We start from the raw sequence: 16,356 nt of genomic DNA on the forward strand, positions 1-16,356 counted from the left end.
AGCACCCCCAAATAAACCTTGTACCCATTAGCAGTCCTTCCCCCAACTCTCCCAGCCCATGGCGACCGCAAATCCACTTTCTGCCCTGTGGGGTTGCCTGTTCTGGACACTTACTAGAGATGGAAGCCCACAACATGAGTCCTTGTGTGTCTGACTTCTCTCACTTAGTGCGACGTTTTCAAGGGTTATCTGTGTGATAGCAGGTGTCAGGACTTCATTTCCTTTCTGTTGCCTAATGGTCTGTCCATTGTATGGATGTTTGGATGTTTATCTGTTCATTGTTGACATACTTATTTTCGATCAACTCCAAAAGGTGTTTTTTTTTTTTTCCTGTTACTGTTTTTAATCAATATTTTAGCTCTTGTACAGGAAACCTTGTTAATTTATCTTATTTTTTTTAAAGATTTTATTAATTTATTTGACACAGAGAGAGAGAGAGAGAGAGATCATAAGTAGGCAGAGAAGCAGGCAGAGAGAGAGGAGGAAGGAGGCTCCCTGCTGAGCAGAGAGCCCGATGCGGGGCTCGATCCCAGGACCCTGAGATCATGACCTGAGCCGAACGAAGGCAGCGGCTTAACCCACTGAGCCACCCAGGTGCCCCTGTTAATTTATCTTAATGAGGAGTGTTCAGACTGTAACTTTGGAGAAAAAAGGCAAACCAAAGACCTTTTAGGACAGAGAGACAAATTTGTCCTTGAGGACCTTCTTAGCTAAGCCTGGGGATACATTTGAGTCAGGCCCCTCAGAGAATGGGGGTGGCAGTGCCCCAGGGAGCCTCACCCCTTTCTGCTTTGGTCCCTCCTTTCCAAAGCATTCAAGCTGCTAGGGCCCTACCTCATGGCTGGCAAGGCCCTTGTCTTCACCATGAGAGCTTGATGTCTTGTTGACTCATGCTGGCTTGTGTTTCCAGTATCCCCCATGCCCCTCTCATCCAGTTGCCTGTGGCCCTCTCCCTGTTGGGGCAGTGGAACATGTGGAAGTCTTTGGCCTTCATGAACTTTCCGGCCTTCCCAGCTTGCCTCTTGCTGCCACTTCTGCCCATCAAACTCTTCCACATCTGGCAGTGCCCAGCTCATCTGTCATTTCCTCCAGGAAGGCTCCTGAAACCTTCTTCCTGTGGGCTCTGGCAAAGTTTTGTTTGTATGTCTGTTGTGGCCAGGGGTGTTTCTGACAATATTTAGCGACAGAAGAGGTGCAGCCCCACCAATCAGACCAGATGGTGTCGGAGCCAGGCAGGTAGTTACTTCTGGCTGCTGGGCTCGGGAGATATCGGGGGCCGGGGGTGGGGGGTTGCTCGGGGCGAGGGGAGGGGACACTGAGGTGTGGCTGTGCCGCACATACCAACTGAGTTCCATCTCGCTTGCACGGACTGGTCGAATCACAGCTGGTTCTGCGTCGGTCACTTTCCCATCTTCAGCTGTGCACTCCCTGTGGCCTCTGTAGCCAGTGAGGTGTCTGCTTCCTAATGCAAGGGGGGCGGGGAGTGGAAGCCACATTGATCTGCACCATTTGGTTCTTCCAAAGCCCAGATCACTCAGCCAGATGAAATCTGCCCCCAAACCCAACCTAGCCGAACACGAGACTTAGATACTTGACCAGCTGGACATGACTGATGGCAAAGTGGAGCGAGGAAGCCTCCGTCTCCCAGTGAGAACTGGTGCATTCAGAGCAATGGGACGCCAGCCTATAGGAGTGAATATGCCCCAGTGCACATGTCCAGAGCACATCTGGTCAGCCTGGTCTCTCTGAGTGCACTGCTTTCCAGCGGCGCGCCCATTTTGCTCTCGGCCTCCACCTCTTAGAACAGCTGCGTTTTTCACCCTCCATTGCTGTCCTGTTTGCTCCTTTCAATGTTATGGGGAGAGAGGGGGACGCAGCATGGGTGCACAGCTTAAGGGACACCCAAGATGCAGTCAGGGGATCATAGTTCACTACACTGTGTCACAAATAAAAATGAACGTGGACAGTTCCAGGTTGAACAAAATATCAAGTTGTAAGTGGAGACAGCACCGCAGAGATCCTTGTGAGGTCTCCCGCCATCATCACCTGCAGTGGAAATGCTCGTTCTGGGCCCTTGGGAAGCTCCAGGTGTGCATGTGGAGGCTCTGCGGATGCTCTTTCCAACCCCACAGCCAGGAGGAGGACCACCCCGGCTCTGCTTCTTACCAGCCTGCCCAGAAAAGCCTCCCCTGTGATGCACGGGACCACACACCCTCATTTCCAGGGGGCAGCCTCTGTTTATGGGTCGTTAGATCAATAATCACAATTACTAGATGTGAGCTCTGGCTTTGTTTTTTTGCCCCATCTGTGTCGGTCTCTTCCTGTTTTCTAAGGGCTGCTACTGTGACATTAAGTAATGTATAGAAAATCATGTACTTCCTATTTCGGAGCCGGCCCGCGTTTCGTCTCTGGTTGAGTCTCCTCCATGCTGCTCAGAATGGTGCTTTTCTAGTTCAACATGGAGTTGACTCAAAGGCCACGCAGTGGGGGAGCCATCCTCTTTTGCTTTATTTTCTAAGATGCAGGGAACATCTCTCTGTGCTTTGAGATTCTGCCTGCGGAGTTGGAATGGTGGAAGATGCCTCAGACACCTTCTCGGGGAAGAGTCGCAGACTCCCTACACAGAGGAGCAGGAGGGCGCCTGACCCCCCTCTGTCCTGGGTGGAGGGGGCAGCCCACAGGTCACTTCGGGAACTATGGCTGTCTTCTCAGTTTCTGGCCAGGTCATTTGTATTTGAGTGGGAGCATCATTGAAAATCATCAAGCTTCATAAAGGTATGTAACATGTCCCATGAGATAAGCATATAGAAGATGTCAGCTTAGAAAAACAAGCTTTCTTTAAGCCTGTGTTCTTAATGACATATTTATCTTTAAGCCTGCAGTTAAAAAGAAATACCACATAAAACCGGTTCTGACCCAGTTCAGTAATTCTCTTGTGTGCTTAACAGCACTGTTGCTTTTGTCAAAATATTTACTGCAATTCATAATGGCTGTCAGAAACCAGGTCTACAATCCGTGTTTGACTAAACATGAAAACAAGCTATAGGAAATTTGTGGCTTTGTAAGCACTTTTTTCTAGTGATAGACCTAATTAAAATGAAGGTGTGAATTGTTTAGAAATACTAGTTATGTTAGCCTAAGAGTGTGCAAAACTAAACGTACAGTAGATTCTAAAAAGCTATTTGATACAGAGCCTATTTATAGTGCTTCTGCTGATCACCCAAGGGTAGCATTTTTCAATGAGATTTACAAGGGACCATGGACCCTGGACCTCGTATTTACACACATACTTGGCTTCCCAGTGTCCAAAATAGCTGAGAGCTACAGGGTCTGTCAGATAAGCCATGGAGCCATGCTCTGAGAGGTAATATGCCTCTCTGTTCCCGTAGCAAATCTTTCTGTGAGAATGAAACCAGAGATGTTATCTGCCAAAATGCAGCGAGGGACAGGATGCGAGCTAGAAAAATGATAGCGTCGGCTGGCTGGGAAAAGCAGAATCAACGTCAGGGCCAGTTTAAAATAATGTGCCTAATTCTACTGCCCCAGATAAGAGCAGGCATTTTGGACCACAAGGCTAATGTCAGTTCGAGGGAGCGTGGAGGTTCTGCAGCCATCTTGGGGACTGTGGGAAGATCCTGAGGACACAAAGGATGAAGACGGGCTTCCTCAGTTGCACTTCAGCTGAGAAATTGAGGGAGGGGTGCGGTCACGGAGGAGGGGACCCATGTGATCCGGGTCATCCAGAGGAACCTAAATGATCACTGCGTGGTGGCCTGTGGGAAATGAGGCCACCACAAAAGGCAAACGGGTACTGGCCAGAGACTTTTTTCCTGGTAGAAATTGTGAACATGTATGCAGAGAACCAAGCTTGTAGAAGGGAGCTGGGGGAGTTCTGTTTGATTAAGAGGGAAGATCCCAACACGTGGGGCACCTGCTCTGCACACACCAATCACATCTACTGTGTTTCCAGTTCTTTGAAAAAGTGGACATGAGCCCCACTCCTTATATCAGGAATGCTTGGTGTGGAGAAGTTGGATGGCTTAGTCAAAGTCACAGAGTTTGTCAGGAACAGCAGACTCAAAGACAGGTGTTGTCTCTGGAGTCTGGGAATTCTAGCACCCACGCGGCCCTTCAGGGTGTGGTGCTGTGGTGGTGGCTGAGTGTCCCTGGGATGACCGCACTGGGGGGGAGTTTCTGCAGGGCCCATTTGGGGCATCGGGAGGTAGCCTTTTCTCTGCTTTGGCTTGCAACCAAGTGAGCGTGGTCTTTGCAGACCTTCATTGCTTTAGCTGTGGTTTCATGATGACCACTTGGTATTCATAGCCATGGTGGAGCTTTCCATATACGGTAGTGATGTCCTGTGGGCTTCGAATATAAGAATACATAAGGAAAAGGGGTTGGTACAAAGAAGACCATGTCAAGGAAAATGATGCACATTGAGGCCGTTTCTCCAAGGGGAGCCTTGTGGAACTCCAGGCTAGGGACATGGTTTTAGTTTAGGGAAACTATGGGCGCTGCATTAAATACATTGATTCACACACTGGCAAGGTGGTTCCTATTTCAGTTATTTATTTATTTACTATTTATTACTTTAATAAATTAGCCTTTTGTTTTGCGATAATTGTAGATTTGCATGCGGTTGTAAGAAATATTCAGAAAGATCCCGTGTAGCTTTTATCCAGCACCACCCCCACCCGTGGTAACGTTTTGCAGATCACAATTAGGATATTGATGTTGGGAAGGTCAAGTTGCAGATCATTTCCATCATCAGAAATGTCCCTCCCTCATGGTCTCGCTCACTTTTCTCCTGCCCTCCTCCTCCTAACTCCTAGTAACCACCAGTGTATCCTCCAGTTCTGGAATTTGTCACTTTAGGAATGTTATATGGGTAGAGCCACACAGCGTGTAGCCTTTAGGATTAACTTTCCTTGCGCAGCATAATTCTCTGGAGAGTCATTCCAGTTCTATGTATTAGTAGTTTAGCCCTTCTTTTTTTTTTTTTTTTTTTCTTTTTTCCCTTAGTTTAGCCCTTCTTATTGCCAATTAGTATTCTATGATGTGGGTGTACCACAGTTGGTTTAAACATTGGTCTGTTGAAGGACATCTGGGCTGATTCTAGGTTTTGGTTCTTATAAAGCTGCTAAGAACATTTGTGTACAGGCTTTTGTGTGGACAGAACCTATCCTTTCTCTGGGGTAAATGCCCAGAAGTGCAGTCCCTGGATTGAGCGGTAGTTGGATCTTTAATTTTTTTTTTTTTTTTTTTTTTTTGGAAACTGCCCAGTTCTTTTCCAGAATGACTGTCCTTTTCCACACTCACACCACCAATGTGTCTAGTGAATGCACATCCGTCCCTGTGTCTGGTGGTGTCACTGTGCTTTGTTTTTGCCATTCTGATAGGTGTGCAGTGATATCTCACTGTGGTTTTAATTTGCATTTCTCTGACGGCTGACAGTGTTGAGCATCTCATGAGCCTGTGAGTCTGAGTCTGCAGTACTCTTTTCGCTGTCTTCTAAATAGGGGCTTTCACACAGCAACGATTTCTCATCTTCAGCTCAGGTCTGAAAACCTTGTTTTTTTTTTTTTGTTTGTTTTTGTTTTTTTTTTTTTTTTTTTAGGGAGAGAGAAAGAACACAAACAGGAGGAGGGACGGAGAGAGAGGAAGAAGCAGACTCCCTGCTGAGCAGGAAGTCCGATGTGGGGTCGGATCCCAGGACTCTGGGATCATGACCCAAACCGAAGGCAGACACTTAACCAACTGAGCCATCCAGGGGCCCCTGAAAACTCTCTCCTATGCCCTAGAGCCTGAAGATTTTCTCCAGTGTTTTTTCCTAGAGCTTTCTGGTTTTACTTTTTATATTCAAGCCCGTTTCACATTTTGAGTTAATTTTTGTCTACAAAAGGGGGGAGGTTGAGGCTGAGTTTATTTTTTGTACCTATGCATGTCAGTTGCTGAAAAAGTTACATACTCCCTCCACTGAATTGCCTTTGAACATTTGTTCACAATCAGTTGGGTATATTCACATGGGTCTGTTCCTCTGCGACTTGGTTCTGTGGGTTCTTGGTTCTGTGGCTGTGTAATACATTTTCTTTTTTTTTTTTTTTTAAGAAAAAATTTTGTAAAGATTTTATTCATTTATCTGAGAGAGATTGAGTGAGAGAGAGCATGAGAGAGAACGTCAGAGGGAGAAGCAGACTCCCCAAGGAGCTGGGAGCCCGATGTGGGACTTGATCCTGGAAGTCCGGGATCACGACCTAAGCCCAAGGCAGTGGCTCAACCAACGGAGCCACCCAGGCGCCTTGTGTAATACATTTTCAAATCATGTAGACTGATTTGATCATTTTCATTTTATTATCCATTTTCAAAACTGAGTTATTCCAGTTCTTTTACCTTTCTATATAAATTTTAGAATAGTCTTGTCTATGCCCATAAAAAGTCTTACTGGGGTTTTGATAGGAACTGACTTGAGCCTGCAAGTCAGTCTGGTGAGAACGAATATCTTTACTAAGGTCAGTTTTCCAGTCTGTGGACAGTATCTCCTTCTGCATTTAGACCTTCTTTGAGTTCTTCCATTAGTGCCTTGCACTTTTCAGCAGATAGGTCCTGCACAGGTTTCATTAGATTTATACCTAAGTATTTCCATTTTTGAGTGATTTTAAGTGGCATTGTATTTTAAGCTTTGGTTTCCAGTTCGTTGCTAGTTATGAAAGTAGAATTAACTTTTATATGTTGAACTTGTATCATGTGACTTTGATGAATTTATTAGTTCTAGGAATTTTTTTTGTAGATTTCTTGGAATTTTCTACGTAGACAATCACGTCATCTGCAAAAAGGGGCAGTTTTATTTCTTCCTTTCCTATCCATAGGTCTTTGATTCCCTTTCTTGCTTTATCGCGCTGGCTGGAACTTCCAACTGTGTTGAATGAGAGTGATAAGAGAGGCATCTTTGTCTTGTTCCTGATCTTAAGGAGGAAGTATTTCAGCTTTTTGCCATTAAGTGTAGTATCAGCTGTAGATGGTTTGTTTTTTTTTTTAAAGATTTTATTTATTTATTTGACAGATGGAGATCACAGGTAGGCAGAGAGGCAGGTAGAGAGAGAGGAGAAAGCAGGCTCCCTGCTGAGCAGAGAGCCCGATGCGGGTCTTGATCCTAGGGCCCCGGGGATCACTACTGTGCCGAAGGCACCCACTGAGCCGCCCAGGCGCCCCTCAGCTATGGATGTTTTGCAGGTGCTCCTCATCACGTTGAGAGACTTTCCCTCTCTTTCTGTGTTCTGAGAGATTCTATCACGTGTAGGTTTTGACTTTGACTGAAAGCTTTTTCTACATCCATTGGTGTGATCATGTGATTTTCCTCCTTTACTGTGTTAATGTGGTGGATCCCATTAGTACATCCTTGGAACTCTTGGCCGTGAAGAACTATACTGTAGAGTCTGTTTGTTAACATTTTTGTGAAGGACTCTGCCTCGGTATCCACGAGGGATGTTGTTCCGTAATTTTCTGTTTTCTGCTGTTGCTTTGGTGTCAGGATAACGTGTAGATTCATAAAATTAGTTAGGAAGTCTTCCCTCCTCTTCTGTTTCCTGCAAGAGGTTGGTGTTGATTCTTTTCTTTCTTTCTTTCTTTTTTCTTTCTTTCTTTTTTTTTTTCTAAAAAGATTTTATTTATTTGACAGGGACAGACAGAGCAAGAGAGGGAACACAAGCAGGGGAAGTGGGAGAGGGAGAAGTCGGCTTCCCAATGAGCAGGGAGCCGGATACGGGACTCGATCCAGGACCCTGGGATCATGACCTGAGCTGAAGGCAGACACTTAACCAACTGAGCCACCCAGGCGCCCCAGTGGGTTGATTCTTTTTTTAAACATTACGTAGAATTCTTCAGTGAAACCATCAAGGTCTGGAGAGTTCTTTTTTGGGAGCTTTAAAATTACAAATTCTGTCTATTTAATAGAGTGGTATACAAATGTCGTCTTTCATATTCGGCAACTTGTGGTAGTTTGTGCTTTTTGAGGAATTTGTCCATTTTATCTAGGTCATCAGATTTATCTGAGTGTCCTGTTTATTCACAGAATTCCCTTTTTATCCATTTGGTATCCACAGGGTCTGTAGTGATATCCCTGATTCTTTCCTGATACTACTAATGGATGTCTTCCCTCATTTTTCCTTTCTCAGTATTTATAGAGATTTTGAAGATCAATTTTATTGATCTTCTGAAAGAATAAGCTTTTCCTTTCGTTGACTTTATTATTTTTCTCTTCCAACTTTATTGATTGCTTTTCCTTTTCCTTATTATTTCCTTCTTTCTGCTTGCTGTGGGCTTACGATGCTTTTCTTTCACTAGGTACTTGAAGTAGGAGCTTAGATTTTTGCTTTGTGGTTCTCTTACTTAATGCAAGCCTTTAGTGCTCTCTGTTTCCCTCTGAGCACTGTGCTAGCTGCTCCCCACAAATTCTGAGAGGCTCATTCGGTGGTGGTGTTATTGTTGCTACCCTTGATACCTCGTCTTTAAACACCTGGGTTGCTTAGTGGTATGCTGATTCTTTCCAAGTGTTGGGAGATTTTCCTGTTACCTTTCTGTTATTGACGTCCAGTTTGATTTTATTCTGGCAGAGAACACACTCTATGATTTCAGTTCTTACTAAGGTTTGTGTTACAGTCTGGGAGATGGTCTCTCCTGGTGTGGCATCTGGATCCTGGCAGGAAGTAGAAATTACACAGGTTATACAAGAGAAAGTTAAAACAAGAAGTAATATCCTTTGTTGAGAGTGACTATAATATGTAAGGAAATTTTGTAGGGTACTTTAGGATTGAGAGGAAGGAAAAACTTGGAAGAGGTTCCTACCTCATCGGAGAGGCTATGGCTTGGATCTCGAACAGCAGAGAAGCTGACTGATGTAGCCAGACTGGAGCTTGCCTGGAGTCACTGGGTGAACAATAGGCCACATTCCGGATCGTAGGCCACCAGCAGGTGATGGACAATAGGAGACACGGGTGTACATTGGGCATCTGGACACCAGTGGGGACAGAGGCCTTTGGAGCTAATGGGCTGCATGGGCGGGAGGTGGAGTGGTTGTCTGTGGACACCGCAGCCACAGGAGGGCTGTGCCCAGGATACAGAAGGAGCTGCACAACTGTGTGACTCTCCGGCCATAGGCAGGCTTTGGTTTCCGCCCGTGGGGGTGCAGACAGCTCAGTGTCAGGCTGAGGCTGTAGGATCGCAGGGGCGTGTGTGTGGGGACCGGCAGGGCGGGCTCCGGCAGAAGTCCTTGCACCCACACCGCTGACCCTCTCCTTGGCCCCTGCTAAAAATTGTAGGAAGCCTCTCCTTCCTGGAATGTCCCTTAACATTGTGCCCTCTTTAAAATCTTAAAGGAATTGCACTGTTTATAGTATAGCATATGTCGAAGGGTGCATTTGGTACTGACAGGCAATAAATTCATAACTGACATGGCCTGCCCCTGGGGCCACTCAGCTTCCACGTACATATTGGGACTTCCTTAACACAATGAAACAACTCTGTATTTCTGCCTAACAAGATACATCTTTCCTTCCTGCAATTGAAGAAGTTTTAACTCTTTCAAAAAAAGAATAAACAGTCATTATATCCGTCACAGGATATATTAATTACTACCCGGAGTAAGTCAAGGGCTTCCTGAATATTCTCTTCCCTAAAGACCAGTTTGTAAAGTTAACCTCCAATAATAACTCATGCATAAAATCTAAAAGTATGAAGGAGAAGAAAGAAGTAGAGGATGATTACTATATGTAAACAGACCCTTCTGTACAGCATGCATAGAGATCACACATAAAGCTCTTCCTGTCGTCCTTTCTGCAGGTGGCCATGAAGTTGTGGTCCATTCCAGAGTTTTCTTGCCCTCAGGGCAGGACCTCAGCTGCTCTGTGTTCTTTACCTTTGGATTATGTAGTATTCCCTAAAAAGTTCGAGTATTTAGTTTTTCCTCTAGCTACTGTCACTCTAGTATGTGGCTAAAGGTCCCTCTGGGGAAGACTAGAAGGAAGATCGAGTGTGTCTTTGTGGCAAAAGCAGGGGCTCCTCTTTCAGGGACCTGGCACCCCTGTCCTTCAGGGACCTCTGACCTGTAACTTAGATCTGAAAACTGGATACAAGGTCATGATTGTCCATTTGGTGACTTGAGTCAGGTTGATTACTACCACACTTAGAGTGTTTCTTGCCATATAGACCAAGCAATGTCCTAGCAGGCTGACTACCTTTTTCACTCTTTTTTTTTTTTTTAAAGATTTTATTTATATATCTGACAGAGAGATAGCAAGGGAGCACAAGCAGGTAGAGTGGCAGGCAGAGGAAGAGGGAGAAGCTGGCTCTCTGCTGAGCAGGGAGCCCAATACAGGGCTTGATCCCAGGACCCTGGGATCATGACCTGAGCTGAAGGCAGGTGCTTAACCGACTGAGCCAACCAGGCGCCCCCACCTTTTTCGCTCTTAGGGACGCAAGGATCAGGCAACCACTGCTAAAGATCTCTGAGGGCCAAAGAATTCTGACTACTGACATGTCCCCCTGCTGTGTTGTTGACATGCCTACTTTGCCTTTGACAATTAAGTGCTGCCACTTGGCCTCTGCTGTACTGAGATTCAGACATCACATTGAAATCAAGGAGCCTATCCCAAGAGTGGCATCCCCTACAGTCATGCTTGGCTTGAAAAAATAGCAACCACAGAGGTTTTCAGAGACCCAAGTGGCCCCTCACTAATATATTTCTCAATATCCTGAGACTCCATTCCCACATATATATTCCCCATGTTTCTGTGACTATGTATTGGCAAAGGCCTCCAGCTCTTTTGATAGATAAGCTGTTTTCTCCAGGGTCACAGTGTATACCTGTCCACCCAGTCATGCTGAGACATGGTTCTTGTTAGGGGTCTTCTGGCAATAGGGGGTGGTAGGCTGGGTTTAGAGAAGAAGGGGCATCCCTTTTCAAGGTGTCTGCCCCAAATGAGGGTATCACAAGGCTTTTAAGCTGATGGAGACAGGTCTTGGACATCGGAGATGAATCTGTTGCTGCTGCTAAGAGGGACTCAGGATGACCCAGATGTCAACATTGTCAATTTCTTGAGGTCCAGTCAGATGTCCTTATTCCACATTTCAAGAATCTCCCCCCCCCATTAATGACCTAATTTTCACATGAGAAACTTGGCAAGACTGTGAATTCAGCTGCCATTTTAATTCAGCAACTTACACCATTACGTTTTGTTTTGATTTTCAGCAATGTCAGCCCTGTGGCTATGAGAAAGAAGAGATTATTTTTAGGGCTGTCATGGAGGCTGTCTGCTTCTCAGACCATGACTTGAGGTAGGAGTTAACAGACCTGAGCTTGTCATTTTCTCTCCATAAGCACTCAAGGGCACTTAGAAACATTCATCCCACACCACAGCCTTTGTAGTCATCATTACCGCCACGTGGCAAGAGCAGAAGGCACTCGAGCTCCCAAGGAACGTGCTCCAGTTGGCACTTAATCACAGTCAACCACAGATGATAGCTTGATTAATTGTGACACCACTGCATGTCACAAGCAGCACATTTCTCATTGGCAAGGAACTTACCATCACACTCAAGTCCAGGGGCATGACCAGATCAGTCCCTAGATCCCATCTTTAGGGATCTGTGTCCTGGGACCACTCCTGGAATTCTCTAGTAATCTGTGTCTAATCAGGAGACAGAAACTACAGTAGTTGACACTCCAGAAGTTTAACATAAGAACAATGAACTGTAATAAAAGACCAACTCTAAGATATAAGAAACTCTCTGTGGTACCCTAGGGTAGAGAGATTATCCAGGAAAGGGCATACTTGGAAGTGATTTGGACCTCATTGGAGAAGCTGTGGTTTTGCCGTTGAACAGCAGAGGAGTTGACCAGGTTAATCAGATTAGAGCTTGTCTGGTGTTGCTGGGTAAACAGTAGGTAAATACCCTGGAGTGCAGGCAGGAAGCAGGGGATGTGGATGTATACTGGGAGTTTGGACACCAGGTAGGGACAGAGCTCTTCAGAGCTCATGGGCTGTGTGGTGGAAACTAGGTCTTGCTGAGGGAGCAGCCCCTTGTGTAGACCCCCAGCCATAGATGGGCCGTGCTCTGACTCCCAGGGCCCTAATTTCTCTGTCAAGAAGGCTACAGACACATCATCTCTGGTCTTAGGCTGTACAGTTTCAGAGAGACCACATTTGTGGCCCGTGGTTTAGGCAGACTCCATCGGATATCCCTGTATTGAGTATGATGTTGCTCTCTGTATGACATCATAGACATGTAGTTCATCAGAGTCTCCTCGTGTCATTATTTTACCATTGGGAATGAAGTGTAACAACCTTTTCTCCATTTACCCTCCCCCATTTATGGTTATCTTAAACATTCTGCATGTGCTTAGAGCCACATCAGACCACTGTTCTTGTTTCAACCATCAATCATCATTTAAAAAATTCTAAAGGAAATTGAGAATTTACGTATATTTTTATAGGTATACTAATATTACCTGTATTTACCTATATTTTTACTCTGTTACTCTTTTTCCTTCTTGATTTTCTAAGTTTCCTACTTTTATTATTTCCTTTCTGTTTAGAGAACTTCCTTTAGCTATTCCTTTAGAGTGGGTCTGCTGGTGACAAATTCTCTTGGTTCTCTTTTATTTGATAATGTTTTGATTTCACTTTTATTCAAGGAGGATTTTTTTTTTCTGGATATAGAATTTGGGTTGACAGCTCCTTTATTTCAGCCCTTTCAAAATGTACCATTTCCTTCTGGCCTCCCAAGTTTCTGATGAGAAATTTGCTGTCATTAGAATGGTTTTTCCCCTCTAGGTAAGGTGTAACTTCTTTCTCATTGTTTTCAAGATCTTTTTCTTTGTCTTTAGAGTTTGGAAGTTTGACTCTGATGTATGTTGGTGAGGGTTTATTTGGTTTTATCTAGTTTGGGTTCACTAGCTTCTTGAATCTGTAGATTTTAGGTCTTTTGCAAAATTGAAGTTTTCAGCATTATTTAAGTATTGTTTGAGTTCAGTCCCCTTTTATTTTCCCTGCCAGGACTCTGATGACATGAACGTTACACTTTTTGTTAGTTCCACAGGTTCCTGAGGCTCTGTTCATTTTTTAAGCCTGTTTTCTCTCTGTAGTTCAGACAAGGAGTTTCTATTATTTTATCTTCAAATACATTGATTCCTTTTTCTGTTCTTTCCATCCTGCTCTTGAGCCCATCCATTGAGTTTTTAAAATTTTGGTTAGAGTGCATTTCAGTTCTAAAATTTCCATTTGGTTCTTTTCCTCCTCCTCCTCTTCTTCTTCTTTGTTGAAACTTTCTACTTTTTTAACTTGTTTCAAGCATATTCATAAGTGTTCATTGAAACATTTTTATGATAGCTGATCTAAAAATCTGTGTCAGGTAATTCCAACATTTCTTACATCTTGGTGTTTAGCATCTGTGGATTTTTTTTTTTCCAGTCAGTTTCTTCCTGTTTCTTGGTATGACAAATGAGTTTTGGTTGAAATGTGGACTTTTTTGGTGCTGTGTTATATGAGCCTGGATTGATTCAACCTTCAGTTTTAGCTGGCTTTCTTTGATACTGCTCAGCAGGAGAAGCAGGTGGATAGAAGACCGGGTTGCTCACTCCGTCTCAACCCCCAAGGAGGAGCTTCTCGTTAGTCCTTGGGGAGGGGGCTAGTTTCGCTCCCCACTGGGCCATCACTGATATCTCCCTGGGAGATAGCCATGCCTGGAAAACACACAATGCCTTGTTAGTGCTCCCTACATGGCTTCCACTGCCACCGTGGGCAGGGATGGCCTCCTTGCTGTTAGGCACTGGTGAATGTCTTGACCCTGCAACCTTGGGTTTCCTCAGACCCCACCCAACAGGTGGGGAAAGTAAATAAACAAACTGTGGCGCACCCACATATTGGAATACTACCCGGCAATAACCAGGATGAACTAATGAAACATGCAACAACTTGGGTGCATCTCAGAGGCATTATGGTGAGCGAAAGAAGTCTAACTAGAAAAGTTACTAGAAAAATATAAATTCCATTTGTATCACATCTGGAAAAGGCAAAACAGTAGGGCCAGAAATAGATCTGTGGTTGCCAGGCTAGGGGAAGGGAAGGGTCTGATCAGAAGAGGTATGGGGTAATTGGGAGGAGGAGGATGTATTCTTCTGTATCTCCATTCTGGTCGTGGTACACAGCTGTATCTACTTATCACAATTCATAAAGCCATCTACTAAAAAGGTAAATAGTACCGTATGTAAATTGTAGCTTAATTGAAAAAGTTTGGTGCAGGCTGGAATTGCCAAAAGATGGAGAAGTTTGAGGAATACCATCGCCTGTCAGCCAGAGATCATCTTTGTGCCTTTAATGAGTAGAGCCCACAGCCCCCTGTAAGGTGGATCTGTGCATTGCATGTAGTTGTGCATTGCATGCAGCGCACACAAGGTGTGTATGTACAGAGAATGCTTGCCTGTATGGGACTTTCCCAAGTGGCCAGTTGAATAGGTAGGGGTTAACTCTTGTAATCTTCTGAATCTGATCAACATTTGGAACCCTCTTTCCTACTCTGCTTTGAATTCAGCACTACATCTGTTCGCAGTTTTCCTGCCTAATTAATATAATTATAGAAAACAGTAACTATCTCCAGTACCATATTCTGAATTATGTTTCATACCGTAAACACACAAATCTATTTATAGCCTGCCAGGTGATCATGAATTGTGGTGTTATGTACCATTTATTTTATGGGTTCTGAGCTGCAGGGGGTCATGATAAGCCTCCAGTGTGGCCAGGCCTGTGGTACAGAGAACTGGTGTTGGGATGCACGACATCTAGCAAAGGTGACCTTCGAACTCGTGTTCTGTGGATAAAGGGAGGTGGCCCTGGAGGATGGTTCTCCCCTTGGGTTATCCCCATCTCTTGGCCAACAAGACAGCTCTAAGCTGTGCTTTCTCCATCTGCCTTAGAGGAGAGTAATAGTGGCAGTGGTGATAGGGACAAGCCTCTTGTCATTTAACTGAGAAGGGTCCCTCTATACCTACAGTTGTAGGTCACTTTGTACCTAGACTTTTTTCTTCCCACTTGGCAGCTGAGGAAACAAAGATCCAGGGAAATGGACTGTCCCTGAGAAAATCACAAAATAACGTTGGGCAGGTTGGTATCTGTGAATGAATTTTCCTTTTCGTTTAGGGTATCATGTCTCAAGCATGCCAAACACATTCCCACCTCAGTGCCTTGGTACTGCTATTCCTGCTGTCTGAAACCCTCTTCCCCCAGATACGCCTGTGTCTCACTCCATCAGTAGCTTCCTATGTTTGTTTAGACATCACCTTCTGGGTGAGGCTTAGCTGACCCGTCCCATTTAAAATGGTAGCCCTTCCTCCTTGCCTGCCTCTACCCCCGCCTCACTCCTACCTTTCCTTACCATGCTCTATTTTTTTCTGTAACACTTATTTTCTGATGCATTATATAATTCATTTTAAAAAACTCTCTCAGCTCTCTGTGTACTGGTGTATCATCAGGGAAGCCAGCACATGAAATAGCACCTGACCCAGAGTAAATGCTCCATAAACATTTGAATGGATCAAAAAATGAATTTTTAATACGTGAAAACTAAGCTGGACTCCTCTATTTGATGTCATCCTGAGCAGTGCTAATAGAGTCTACCACTTTTTGTTTGAAATATCTTACTAAATAAACCGAGTGCTTTGTTAATGAGAACACCCCCATCACTTTGGCACAACGTCCAGCTGATGAGACCGAGTGGGGCAGAACATATAGTATTTTCTAAGCCAAGGAGAGTGGGATATCCCTGCTGTCAACTCTCTCGGCCAGGGAGAGCTCTCCTTTGTGTCCTGCGGCCTCTCTCCTAGCTGTTTCTTTTGCATCCCAACAACCAGTATTGATCTCAAATGGATGTCGAAAAGCATGCGAGTACTTGCCTTAACCAGCAGAAGATAATCTTGCTGTAGGTTAAAATGCTAATTTATGAGCTGTGGGGGCCCTTCAGAGAAGTGGGTGAGAAAACAGAGGGCAAAGATCAGACACAGAGGCCATCATCAAAGCTTAGTTGGCCTGGGAGGGTGACCAATGGTGGGAAAAGGGAAGCTGAAGAAACTCTATGTCAAGACCTTTCGATATTTGAAGACAAAGTACTGTGCCACTGCCAGAGGAACTAATTAGTTCTGACCCCTTTCACTGCTGATGCAGTCGTCTGTCCCAGCAGAGAATCCCCGGGGAAGTGAGTTATTGTGGAGTCCCAGCCTATGAGGGATGTGGTACGGCAAAAATCACCACTGGTCGGGGCGCCTGGGTGGCTCAGTGGGTTAAGCCTCTGCCTTCAGCTCAGGTCATG

At 44.8% G+C, this 16,356-nt stretch overlaps 1 protein-coding gene across 5 annotated transcripts in view; it reads left to right on the plus strand.

Annotated features, from left to right (window-relative positions):
- Positions 1–2,406: 2,406 nt before the first annotated feature.
- The window catches only part of ZNF831 (zinc finger protein 831), a 95,455-nt gene continuing 81,505 nt past the window's right edge, over positions 2,407–16,356 (plus strand). For all 5 annotated transcript variants that reach the window (XR_007130191.1, XR_007130192.1, XM_047746172.1 and 2 more), the window contains exon 1: positions 2,407–2,775. The gene's annotated coding sequence lies outside the window, so the exon portion shown is untranslated. The remainder of the gene's footprint in view (positions 2,776–16,356) is intronic.

Source organism: Lutra lutra, chromosome 9 (assembly GCF_902655055.1).
Source record: "Lutra lutra chromosome 9, mLutLut1.2, whole genome shotgun sequence".
Lineage (NCBI taxonomy): Eukaryota > Metazoa > Chordata > Mammalia > Carnivora > Mustelidae > Lutra > Lutra lutra.